Raw genomic sequence first — 11,292 nt, 5'->3', positions numbered from 1 at the left:
TCCATGCTGTAGCTTCGAACCGCACGCGATGAAAACGTCAGTGTGAATGATGAAGTTCGCGCTCTTTCCAACGTTCGTGACTTTGCCGTCAATATTGAGAGTCATTCCTTTCGACTGTTGACAGCTTTGGCGGCGGGCTCCTTTGGTTTTTCGACATTTGGAAAAATAGGTCAGCCCCATCCAAGCACACCGGTGTCTTTGATGTTTTTTCCCGATTTTGGAATTTTTGAAAAAACAGAGATGAGGGGTCGCATTCGAAAACTGATGTGTTGACAGATTTTAGCCCCTAGTGCAAACAATTTTCTGCAAAATTGTCTGTAATGCGACCCAGCCCTTAGTTGCGTGACATTTGAGAGGCCTGAAATATTTTGCGGAGGAAGTTCTTCCTCCGCAGAATTAAGGAGTGTCCGAGCGGTTAGATTGTCCACGGTCTGTCTTTGGTTTTTGTTTGTTGGCAGCAGTTGTTATTCATTTTACTGAGAGGTAAGAATCATGTTCAATATAGATAAGAATCTCGCTCACATGCAAATTGTACCCAGTATGGCGTAACATACCGTTCAAAAATCAGTCAGGGTATTTTCCCTATCGAAAAATTAATTTTCGTGTCGGAAATCAATTAACAGGGTCCGTTATTGTTGGCCTCTTTCAGACCTCCTCGTTGTCTGCTATTTCCCGTCTCTGATATTATTTTCCGAGCCTGATATTATTTCCCATGTCTGTATTTACTATCTAAATGGATTTCGACTTATCGCCGAGCCTAACAAGACTTATCGAGAATCGAGGCCTATAATAACCTACATCACTAATCGAGTGTTTGATCGAGTTTGATTAATTCCTCAATCACGAGTCGGATTATCCATCCGTCCCAGACCTCCCACGGTACACCGTTGGCTAGGGCTAGTTGTTCACTTAGTTTACAAAAACGATAAGCACCACTTCTTCGCAAGTATTGAGGCAAGCACTGATTTGGAGGTTATGACTGTTGAGGTAGGGTTATGAAGTCTCTAATCGTAGTACGCACATAGAATCTAGCCACTAGTTATGTTATACCTTTGTGTAGCAAACTCTTGAACTTTGTGTACCTGGCACACGCGGTTACATAAGCTGATAATTGAAAGCTGAAACACATAAAATGTACGAATATTGTGTGCTTGTACATTAGTTTTAAACAAAAAAAATTGTCGTATTTTTCACAAATCTAGCCTTGTACGGCTCAATGAACGTCAAACTAAATATTATGCATTTGCTGTTGCTCAGTAAATGCGTAATTTGACAGCACTATCTCAAGCACGGTCTACGAAAATGCTAAATTTCGGTTATCATTCACTGTTTCCATCAGTGAACCCTTAAAACCCCCAAATTGCGACTGGCTTCTCCTTTCTGCTTACAGTATCACCCTTGGATCAAATGTAAAAGTGAAGACAATGGTGGAAATTAACTCCAATTTAAGAGGCTCCTGATTGTCAAACAAATTCTCCTAGTCTGTACTATAAGAAATGGGATCCAAGGGGATGCAAAGAAGACAGGGTACAGAATATGACTGACAATGTAAGAGTGTAAAGGGTTAACCACTTGACCAGCTCAAACTAAGCAAGGGATCAGTAACCACTCAACCGGAATTCAATGTATAAAGCCCATTTTTTATTTTAAAACAGCAAGGTTAATGACATGTTATGGGCTCTCTTTCTTTTGTATTAATGGTTGTGTATTTGAAGCAAAAAGTTGTCTTGCAAACAGAGTACAATTCAGCAGACATCAGGTAAAAATCTTAAATAAAAAGAACAACATTAAACATCATCATCAGTGAAAATATCTTAATTTACACCTGGTGCTTTGAAATCAAACTAAACAAATTATACAATGAAATTCAGTATTTTAGAGAGGTGATGATAAATTAATTCCCTATGAGTGAGATATAAAAACAATGCATTAACTCTTTAACTCCTAGAAGTGATTAACACAAAACTTCTCCCTACAATATCCATACATTATTCAGCAAACAGATAATGTGAATATTCAATCTTGTCAGGTTGAAGCTGCTATCTTGATCTAGCAGCAAGTTCTCATAACTAATTAGCAAGGAAATGAGTAGCAGCTAGAGGGGAGAATTAACTATCAGATCTTGGGATTTAAAGGGTTAAGACTCTTGATTTCAGTTCATTAAATGTTGTAGCCAAAATGTGAGGGAGCAAGTCGCAGTACGACTCGTTCTCTCACATTTGTGTTGTATAACTAGCTAAGGTCCATAAAAAGTTTCCTTTTTTCAAGTTTACTTTAGCGAAAAATAGCTAAAAAATGTTTTAATGGAAATACATATATATAGATGGTCACTTGCAATAAAACCTAAGATAGATTTTCCTACTTATTAGTTTTACTTTTCTTTTTTTCTTTAGCTCTTAGCCTTCTCATTTGACGTCTACTTATTTTGTTCATTTCAATGTCATCTTCTTTGGCTTTAATTTTTTTGCATTTAAGTTTGACTTGTTGTTGTCTTCTGGTTTTCTCTTTCTTTTCCTCTTTTTGTCGTCTGTGTCTTTTGATTCCCCTTTTGTTGCTTTTTTGTCGAGTTCTTTTATTCTCTTCTTCATCTTCTTAACTTTCTTTCCAATACTCTTGTTACTATCATCTGCTAACTGGAATTTTTAAAGTATTGTTAAACTAATATGTAATGTTATTTACTTGTATTTTTTCAATCAAGTCCTGGCTATTGACCACACTATTCTTGTGGTCACCCTGATTATAGAAGTTTGAATAACTGATGACCTGAACTTCCAAATGATGAGGACATTCTTTAATGTATACCAAAGTCAAATAATATTCCAATATTGGGAAAAAATCTTAATATTTTCTGTGTACATCTACTTGTAACTATCCAATTAGAATTGTGGAGCACATCTATTTTTCACTCTTTTTAAACAAGATGAAAAATGGGTCATTAACACCATTTTAGTGTACAATTTTATTAATTTAATTTAGTATACAAACTTTCCTGGTTACTTTACTTTCAGTAGTAATAGTGTTGTTTGCATTACTCTAAAGCATTCAAGCTAGATACGAGGTGAAAAGCACTTGCAAGGCTAGAACAAAAACCAATCAAAACATACCTCTGGTCTCAATGGTGGAATTAAGATCTTTGTCAGTTTATAAAGGGCCAGTTCCTTTGAATGACACCTGGAAGGAAATAGGAGAAGAGTGGAAGCATCCCTGGCTCAAAGAATCATTGATTACAGAAATAGAAATTATCTTCATTTGTCTTTCTCTGGGAGAATTTAACGTCCAAGTTTTGTCTAACAAATGGGAAGTTAAGACTTCTCAGCATTTCTTTCAGTTCCTTAATTCTATTTTAATATTAAAATAAAATATCTTTGAAATGATACAATACTACAACTGATAAGGATACTTAAGTGAGAAAAACACCCCTTTATTCCTAATTCAATGAAACAAGTGTAAATCTGGACTAACAGTGGCAATGGCAGAACCCCTACCAAGGAAAACACCTTGCAACCCTGAAATAGAAGTTGCAAGCTCCGGAGTACAAATACACCTTTCACTACCAAATCTTGGAACTGCAGGTGAGACCTTGCTCTTGTCACACTACCGCACAGGAACACACCTTCAGCCTCTATAGTAAAAGTTGCAAGTTCCAGAGTACAAAAGCACCTTCTGCTGCCAAATCTAGCAATAGAACTCCAGGTGAGACCTTGCAAAGGAACACACCTTTTGCCTCTATAGTAGAAGTTGCAAGCTCCAGAGTACTTAAGCACCTTCCACCGCCAAATCTGCTAATAGAGCTTGAGGTGAGACCTCTCCCTACTTGTACCGACACAGAGGAATACACCTTCCGTCTCTATAGTAGAAGTCGCAAGCTCCAGAGTACTTGAGCACCTTCCACCACAAAATCTACCTATAGAACTACAGGTGAGTCCTCGCCCAGGGCTGCGGAGGAACACACCCTTTGCCTCTATAGTAGAAGTTGCAAGCTCCAGAGTACAAAAGCACCTTCTGCCGCCAAATCTAGTAATAGAACTCCAAGTGAGACCTCGCACTAGTTGCGGTGCCACAGAGGAAATACCTTCCGCTTCTATAGTAGAATTTGTAAGCTAATGAGTACTTGAGCACCTTCTGCTGCCAAATCTAGCTATAGAACTCCAGGTGAGACCTTGTAGAGGAACACACCTATTGCCTCTATAGTAGAAGTTGCAAGCTCCAGAGTACAAAAGCACCTTTCGCCACCAAATCTAGTTATTCAACTTTAGGTAAAACCTCGCCCTAGTTGTAGCACCACAGAGGAATACACCTTCCGTCTCTATAGTCGAAGTTGCAAGCTCCAGAGTACTTATGCACCTTCTGCCACAAAATCTACCTATAGAACTTCAGGTGAGTCCTCGCCCAGGGCTGCAGAGGAACACACCTTTGCCTCTATAGTAGAAGTTGCAAGCTCCAGAGTACAAAAGCACCTTCCGTTGCTAAATCCAGTCATAGAACTCCAGGTGAAACCTCGCAGAGGAACACGCCTTCTGCCTCTATAGTAGAAATAGCAAGCTCCAGAGTACTTGAGCACCTTCCACTGCTAAATCTAGTAATAGAACACCAGGTGAACCCCTGCCCTAGTTGTGCCGTTACAGACAAATACACCTTCGGCTTCTATAGTAGAAGTTGCAAGCTCCAGAGTACAAAAGCACCTTCCGCTGTCAAATCTAGCAATAGAGCTCTAGGTGAGACCTTGCAAAGGAACACACCATCCACCTCTATAGTACAGGTTGCAAGTTCCAGGTGCAAAAGCACCTTCCAACACTAAATCTAGCTGTAAGATTTTCTGAAATACATTGAGTTGAGGAATTTCAGGTGTGTTTTTCTCTAGTTGCAAAAGTACGTAAAGGGACAGATGTCAATGCCCTCCCTATTTCCTTTTCAGTTATCTATAAATGTGTGCATGTGAACCTATAATTAAAGCAATGCTCGCAAAATTGCTCTTGGATTTGGCATTGACAGAAAACACTGTAGATGTTCTCAACAGTAAATTAAATTTTAATCACCAAATGCATTAAAAGACTAACCAGGTAAACTTTGAAAACTGTGTGAAGGGGGAAAAAATGACCAGACGAAAAAAAAAGATGCACTTAAAAAAGTTAAAAACATAGAAAACTGGGGCATTTAAAATAACTAAACGTGCTAAATTTCTCCAATCCACTTAATCTTAAATGCAAAATCTTTACGTTCAATCTCATACTTAAACATTTTTATACACTTTCTGAAAACATCCCTTGTGTTTTCTGTCATTTAAGCACAGGTGTTCAGAAAATTCATTACTAACTGTAGATGCTTTAATAACATGAATGTTCACTATAACCTTTCAAAATATCAAGGGATGTACATTATAGGCATTAAAAGGATCTTATAAAGTAAAAGTAATCTATTATAGTATTTTATAATAATGATGTTCAATTATATTATCTTGATGAGAACATATGGAATTAGTGACTAACAATATAACCAAGATAATGGTCATCAAATTAATCAGGCTTGTGTGTGTAAGCATCTGTAGCCAAGCAGCTGCTGGCAAATATAACCCTAGCTAAGGTTTCCTATATCACCTAATCCCAACATTTAACCAGACAAAAAAAAAGAACTGGAATAAGTCTGGCTAAAATTACACAGACAGAAAGAATTGCAATCTGCAGGCAACAGATGATACACACATATAGCGGTGTTCTGGTACATGTTATGATAAATGTGGCCATGTGGATGAAGCAGTATGAAAAGTCAGGAGAGATGAAATAGAGTGTTAAAAAGCCTCAACTTGTAAGTACAACATGTGTACTTACTTTTTCTGGGGACTCTGACATGAGTTTTTCCATTTCCTGTTCAGACTGGAAGTAAAGAAAAAACCTTCAACTCAGTTCTAGTCTGACTGGCAAAGAATGTTCAAACATGTAGTTCATTTTAGAGTGTTGCCCAATATACAGTGATTGATGAAAACTGAATATTGCTCACAAGATAACAAAGTTCTCCGAATGGCATTATCAAATAATCGGCAGTTTTTGATTGCAAAAAAAGAAACATGGGGTTTGAACCTAATTCAAGGGTTAAAAATACCACACACCAATACTTGAATTGGTTAATTGATTCAATACCTACGTGGAGCGGGAATCTACAACGTATACTTAAGCTTTTCGAAAAGTAATTAGACTACCGACGTGTTATATTTTGCAAGGTAGTTCGGTCCATAACCAGAGGATAGAGAGGCTGTGGAGAGACATGCGCAAAATGGTCACAGAGTATTTCCGACTCCTCTTCTATTTCTTAGAGAGGAACAATCTTCTGAATCCGAACGACGAACTGGATCTGGCAGCTCTACATTATGTATTTATTCCACGGATTAATGAAAACCTAGAAAAGTTTAAGGTGTCCTGGAACAATCATAAGCTATCTACTAAAAAACAAAAGACTCCAAATCAGTTGTACATTCTAGGAATGCTTAATTTGTTTGGATCAGAATATACAGCGGTAAAGGACTTCTTCGAAAGCAACGTCATAGACTCCAACTATTACGGCGTAGAGGAACCGGATGTCATTGATGCAGCGTCAGAGGTGGAGGAGGCTGTCGTGGTGCCTGAAACAATGCAAAACCTTTCTAACGCGAGCTTGCAGGAGTTGCAGCTACAAGTGAATCCGTTGGAGCGGGACACCAACCACGGCATCTCGCTTTACATTCGAGCAAAAGAATTCCTCTCGCAGCAAAATTAGCAATCGGTGAGCACGAGTTTTTTTCGCTGATGAGGGTGAAGCACGCAAAAAGTCTTCAAACCGGTTGTGCAGACCAAGCAATGTGGTCTACGATGTTGTTTTCGATGATGTCCTTTACCGCAGTTTATTTCGGTATTTCAACACATTAGGGCAGAGTGTGCAATGGTTTTACACGAGAACAAGGCGGAAATACGGACTGAAGGCGGAGCAACCAAACTTTGTTTGTGTGTGCGTTTTATTTATTTATTTTTTATTTTAGGCTCTACTTTTTAAGCAACGAACTTTTAAGCGCATTATTTTTTTCCTTTTCATGATTTGTTTTGTCTTTCGCGTACGCCTTATGCGATCGATTTCATGTTATGATAATGCCGTGCGATATATTTTGAAACCCAGACGCCAAAATATAAGAAAACGTAATAACACTTGAATAATATATCTTTAATTCGATTTTTGACAGATAGGAAAAGTGCCCGCACGGGACTCGACAGTCTTTCTTTGTAGCAGGCCACACGAACTGAGAAGTAGATTCTTAGTGTCCTTGGGGTATTCTACTGACAGAGGGTCGGTTTGAATGAATTGGCCTTTACTGAAGCCGAACTGAAGTTTAACTTAATCTTAAGTGGCTTTGTTTCACGTTCATTTAAAAAAAAAAATGTCCTTTACCGCAGTTTATTTCGGTATTTCAACACATTAGGGCAGAGTGTGCAATGGTTTTACTCGAGAACAAGGCGGAAATACGGACTGAAGGCGGAGCAACCAAACTTTGTTTGTGTGTGCGTTTTATTTATTTATTTTTTATTTTAGGCTCTACTTTTTAAGCAACGAACTTTTAAGCGCATTATTTTTTTCCTTTTCATGATTTGTTTTGTCTTTCGCGTTCGCCTTATGGATAACATTACACCGATAACTAACTATCCAAAGGACTACGAATGTCAAGTATGGTAAGGATAGTTCATCTTTCTTTTTTTTCTCAAAAATATGGAAAATTTAATTTCCGAAAAACTCAAATCCAACCATACGTTGTGTCTTTCATCTCCTATTGCTCAAACTACTGAACAGTATGCGACAATGCCACCAAAGAAAGCGTTCTTTATGTGCAGTAGTAGCTTTCGGTAGAAAGAGTCCGATTGATTGCGAGTCAAATTGTAACAAATTCAGTAGGTCTCACCGATTTACGCTTATTTCTCTACATGCCGTGTTAACTATTTTTAAGTTCGCTCCATGTTCCACATGCCTAGGATTAGACTTTTACTGGTTTAACCCCATCTTACAACACGCCCGACCTACAACGTCAGTTCATTCAAAAAACGTGAGAGTATTTCCCACTATAGCAGCTTACAGACCACGCTGATTGTTTCGCGTTTACATGCTGGCGTTGGCTAGCGCGAGGCAAGCTTACGGGTGAACTCATGCATGCATATATCAGGTTTCTCAGAGCGTCATAAAATTATCTTTAGTACAGCAACCAACCAACCGATAGCATAGAAACAGTGAAAAAAAATTTAGTCTTTTGATTGGACTCTTGAGCGCGGGAAAAAAAACCATAAAAATTTAAATGTATGGAATTTAGAACGCCATCAGTTCAAGCCACTCCCCTAAACCTCGTACGGGTAAAGGTAGATTTTTGAGGAATCTTTCGATTGAGTTTCAAAAGTAATCTGGGATCTGGGATTGTTTTGGGTCCGAATTCCCTTCGCGATTTTCATAAATGACACGCACACCATCGTCTCAGCCAACCCTATTCAAAACTAAACCTATTGACGAGTCGTTCGCATTTTCCCGCGTTTCCGGTAGTTTTATTTTTTTCTTTGCGTCCTCTGATTAACTCTCGTGAATTCCTTTGATTCTCTTTTGCGAAAACTCAGAGCAGTCGAAATCCATGTTCTCTTTGTGCTTTAGTGATACCCTGATGCTGGAGCCAATTATTTTGCCGGACTGCGGCCACACGTTCTGCAAAACTTGTATTAGTAGGGTGCAACAAAACCCAACTACCAGCCATTGCCCCCTTTGTAAAAAGCCTATATGGAGCTCCACACAACTGAAGACAAACTTCACCCTCAAAAAGCTTGTAGAGAAGATCGAGGTAAAATGTACAGCGTGCAACGAGAGGGGGAGCATCGAAGTGGTAGCACGGCACACCTGCCCCGATGCCCTCGTATCCTGTTCTAATAGGGGCTGCCAACGCAGCATTAACAGAAAGGATGAGCCGACCCATAAGGAGGAATGCCTCTACGCAGTCATCTCGTGTGAACAATGCCACCAGAATACCACCGTGGCCAACAAGGAACTTCATCTTGAAAAGACTTGCATAAGGGGAGAAATCCGTTGCCCTCTAAAATGCAGGAAGCGTCCGAGAAGGTGTGGTCACAAAGCGTTGTACATTATCATTTCAAACTTAAAATGAAATTCTCTTTACGTGCGTAAAAGAAAGCATCTGGCGTGGGTATGCAGTTTCTTATATTAGGTCTTTTATATTTGATTTTTTAAGCCCATGTAGACCATACTAGCATGTACGACTTTGAAAATTGTCACTGAGTTCAAGGTTTTCTTTATCTTTCCCAAGTGTACTCAAAGCTTACTGTATATAATTTTTATAGAAATATCATCTTTAAATATATAAATCTCGTGAACTTTGGAAAGCTTCCCTTCAATTTGCTCCTCCGTCCAAGATTAAAATTGATCCAAAATTAGCCCCAAAAGTTTACTTTGCGACTCAAACGCAGTGTTATTGGGAAAATATCCATGACTTGGCTTGTCTTATTATAATCCTTGTCACTTTCAAGAATCAACAGCAAATAATGAAATAAACAAATACAAAATATGAGTTGAGCTGAACAGATGCGAGTTCTTTTCCTCGTTAGTAGATACAAGTTAGTTAGTACTACAAGTAGATGTACACAGAAAATATTAAGATTTTTTCCCAATATTGGAATATTATTTGACTTTGGTATACATTAAAGAATGTCCTCATCATTTGGAAGTTCAGGTCATCAGTTTTTCAAACTTCTATAATCAGTTAGTTAGTTAGTAGATACATTCATGTAGCTTTAACCTTTTGTTTACTCTTAGGATGGAGTTGCAAACCCATCTGCTTGTCTGCGAGGAGAGGCAGCGACAATGTAGAGTCAATGGATGCCATTTTGCTGGGAATTTTAAGGAGATGGAGCAACATAACAAGGACCAAGCAGAAAAGCACGTGTCACTGCTGACAGAGATGGGTGAAAAGCTCTTAGACGTATTACTTAAAAAGGTAAGGCTGACCGAGGCCAATGCTCCTTAATGTTTTCCCCTTCCGATCTTTAATTGTTACTTAATAGCTAGTGTGCACGTCGCTGCGTGTCCACAGATTTTTTAACAGTTCTACAAAACTTTGAACAGATTTCTGCTTTAAAAATCATCAGTCGAGACTTGTTTCCTTTAGAATACGATCTCACAAGGATGATATAAAAATATACTATTTGAGGCAGATTTGGGGATGAAGTGCGGGGGAGGGGGAGTGGTCGAACATTTTTTTAACGCTGTTCAGCTTACAATAAACTTCTGCAACGCGAACAAAGATAATTCAGCGAAGAACTCTCTCTGCTCGATCGAACTGAAGTCATTTCCCCTGAAGTGCTTCTGCCTTCATTTCTGTCAGTTCACTCAAACTCTCTGATATCTTCAATAATCGCTGGTTTCCCTTTGTATTTTAAGTTTGTGGGTTTCTGATCTATTATAATTACAACTTTACCGACGCTCGTCAAATGCAGAACACAACGATTTTAATAAAGTAAAACAAAGGCGCGTTCAGTCCGCCTTCTGCAACAGACGGGTTGAAGTTAAACACCCTTAGGAAAAGGGAAAAGGAAAACAGTGATTGTAGGTTAAGATGGCCTTAACGGGAAGTTTTGAAAGAAGATTGTGGTAGGAATGGAAAGAATAAAGGTACAAACTGTTTCTGATCGTGCTGACGTCAATCAGCTCTGATCGTTAATCATTCTGTCTGGTTGTTGTTCAACGCTGAATAGTTTTCTGTTTTTAACGTTAAGCAATGGAAGTGTTTGAAAGGATGACAAAATACTCGCTTTATTCCATGGATTGTACTTGATTTTATCTGACAGAGGTTAGAAACGAACTCAGAACCTCTTAAATCTGTAAAGTTACCAAATTAATGCTTGATTGATTTGATCTAAATGCAGGATCTCGGGTATTTGATAAAATAACTTATATTTGCTTGCTGTCTCCTTCCGTGACTGACAAGAGGGTCCCCTACACTTTTTTTTCTTGAAGCATGCTTCGGCGATTTTTTTCCTCGTGAATCGTGATTTTAATTTTTCCTATTCGTGAATCGTGATTAGAGATAATAAGATTTTTCATGTTAGCGTGAAGTAATTTATTTTATTTAAACGTCACTCGTGAATGGATAACTGAATTAAACGTGACTCATGAACCATTTTGTTTTGCGTGATGAATTCCCGGCTTTTTAGCTGTTTTGAAAATGAATTGTTCACGAACAGTTGTGGTTAAGTTTTGACCTGGGTTTTGACAGGACATGAACTTTATATG

The sequence above is a fragment of the Pocillopora damicornis genome, chromosome 1 (genome assembly GCF_964200805.1).
Source record: "Pocillopora damicornis chromosome 1, jaPocDami1.2, whole genome shotgun sequence".
NCBI lineage: Eukaryota > Metazoa > Cnidaria > Anthozoa > Scleractinia > Pocilloporidae > Pocillopora > Pocillopora damicornis.
This window is presented reverse-complemented; position numbering follows the sequence as displayed.